Consider the following 2,701-nt stretch of genomic DNA (forward strand, 5'->3'; position numbering starts at 1 on the left):
ACCGGATCAACCAAACATCTTCCAGTTGTGCTTCCAGACAAAGCCACGGTGGCAGGGGCCGAGGCAGAGGTGGTTAGAGGTGATCTGGCTAGCAGGGGAGCAGTTAGGAGTGATCAGGCAGGCAGAGTGGTTAGGGGTGGGCAGGCAGGCAGGCAGGTGAGTGGTTAGGATTGTAAGAGGGTGCAGGCCAGGCTGAGGGACCCTGTCCCGCCCTCCCCACCCCTAGTGCACAAATTTTGTGCACCAGGCCTCTAGTCCAGCTATAGCAAAGGAGTTCCTGCCTTTTGTGATGACATGGATAGACTCTGAGGGCATTATGCTAATAGGTATGTCCCAAATTTCATGTGCAATCTGAAGAAGTGAACTATTACAGAGAGTGGTTTGATAGTTTACAGAGTGTTGGTATGGAGGAAACATGAAAATGTTGGTTAAAGAATACAACTTCCGCCGAGGCCGGTTTGGCTCTGTGGTAGAGCCTCGGTCTGGGGACTGAAAGGTCCCCGGATTGATTCCGGCCAAGGGCATGTACATTTTGGGGGCACATCCCTGGTAGGGGGTGTGCAAGAGGCAGCTGGTGGTGTTTCTCTCTCATCGACGTTTCTAGCTCTCTATCTCTCTCCCTTCTTCTCTGTAAAAAAATCAAGAAATATATTTAAAAAAAAATACAACTTCCTATTACAAAATGAGTAAGTTCTGGGGATCTGAGGTACACATGGTGAACATAGCTAATAATACTATATTATATACTTACATGTCACTAAGAGAGTAGGTCTTAAATGGTTTCAGCACCAAAGGGAAATGGTAATTATGTGATGTGATAGAGGTATTAATTAATGCTATGGTAGTATAATTTTACAATATATAAGTATATCAAATTAACATGTTGTACACGATAAACTTACACAATGCTATATGTCATTATCTACCAGCATTTCCCAAAGTGTGGTACGCGTACCCCCAGGGGTACGGGAAGAGTTTGGTGGGGGTACACGTTGCACCAGAGTTTGGTGGGGATATGCACTGCACCGTGCTTAGCTGCGCCTAATTCTACGTTCTCATGAGTACGAGGGGTACTCAGCGTTACGAAAATTATAGAAGGGGTACACATATGTCAAAAGTTTGGGAAACACTGATCTATACTAATAAAAGGGTAATATGCTAATTAGGCCGGATATCTTCCAGACAAAGCCATGGTGGCAGGACCAAGGCAAAGGCGGTTAGGGGTGATCGGGCCAGCAGGGGAGAGCAGTTAGGGGTGATCAGGCCAGCAGGGGAGAGCAGTTAGGATCAGCCTGACAGGGGAGAGCAGTTAGGGGCATCAAGCAGGCAGGCAGAGTCGTTAGTGGTTAGGCAAGCAGACAGGTGAGTGGATAGGAGCCAGCAGTCCCAGATTGCGATATGGTGCAGGCCAGATTGAGGGAACCCCTCTCCCCATGCACAAATTTCATGCACTGGGCCCCTAGTATCTCAATAAAGCTGGAAACGAACAAAAGACAGAGGAAAAATACATCCATCTACAAGCCAAGGAGAGAGGCCTCAGAAGAAAGCAACCCTGCCAACATCTTTATCTTGGACATCTAACCTCTAGAACTATGAGAAATAAATTTCTGTTGTTCAAGCCAAATCAAAAAGCGTACTACATACTTAGTATAAAGTGCAGATTATAGTCTTTACTCAGTTTTGAAAATGTTTATAGCTTAGAGTAGAAAACATTTGGAAAAGTATTTCAAAATATCTTTACTTTTTTTGGTAATACTGATTATCCACATACATATTTCTGTACTAGTTCCTTTTATCAGCATTCAACATATATATAGAAACCATATACTCAAGTAAACTCAGTAAACTCTATTAGGTTAAAGCCATTTGTTTCAAATATTACCCTCACTATACTGGGACTATCATGGTTCATCCAAATGCAAGATTCTGCAGATTTGAATAGCTGTGCAGACAGAGACTGAAAACTGTTGTGTCTACCTTGTCACTAATAAGTGATGGGAAAAGTAAATAAAGTATTAGTTTTCCTCCAAAATTTAAGGGAGCTGAAAATGCCAATCCTATATAATTAAAGGGTAATATGCAAATTGACCCTAATGGTGAAATGACCAGTTGCTCTGACTTGCACTGACCAGTGGGCAGATGCTCAATGCAGGAGCTGCCCCCTGGTGGTCAGTGTGTTCCCATAGGGAAGTTTCACTAGGTCATAAGCCAGGCTTACTGCTGTAAGTGCAGTGGCGGTGGCGGGAGCCTCTCCCACCTCCCTCAGCAGCACTAAGAATATCTGACCGATGCCTTAGGCCTGCTCCCCTAAGCCATTAGTTGGACATCCCCTGAGGGCTCCCAGACTGCAAGAGGGTGCAGGCCAGGCTGAGGGACACCCCCCCTCCCCAAGTGCACAAATTTTCGTGCATCAGGCCTCTAGTAATTATAATAAACAGTTTGCTTTAGTATTTGTATACAATAACATATTCACAGTAACACATACCTGGCTTATGTCTCCAAAGCAAATTATTTATTAGCTCTTGGAAGAAAAAGTAGTTAACTACTAAAGGTAATAAAATTCATCTTAGTGTCTTAATCCTCTTTATTACTTAAATATTACCATTATCCATATTCATCTACTTAAGAGTTATTTAGTGAGATAAGACAGAAGGTGCTTTAAAAATAAATTAAAGAAGGTATGGTATGATGGGAGGCATAG

The sequence above is a fragment of the Pipistrellus kuhlii genome, unplaced genomic scaffold (genome assembly GCF_014108245.1).
Source record: "Pipistrellus kuhlii isolate mPipKuh1 unplaced genomic scaffold, mPipKuh1.p scaffold_m20_p_8, whole genome shotgun sequence".
Taxonomy (NCBI): domain Eukaryota; kingdom Metazoa; phylum Chordata; class Mammalia; order Chiroptera; family Vespertilionidae; genus Pipistrellus; species Pipistrellus kuhlii.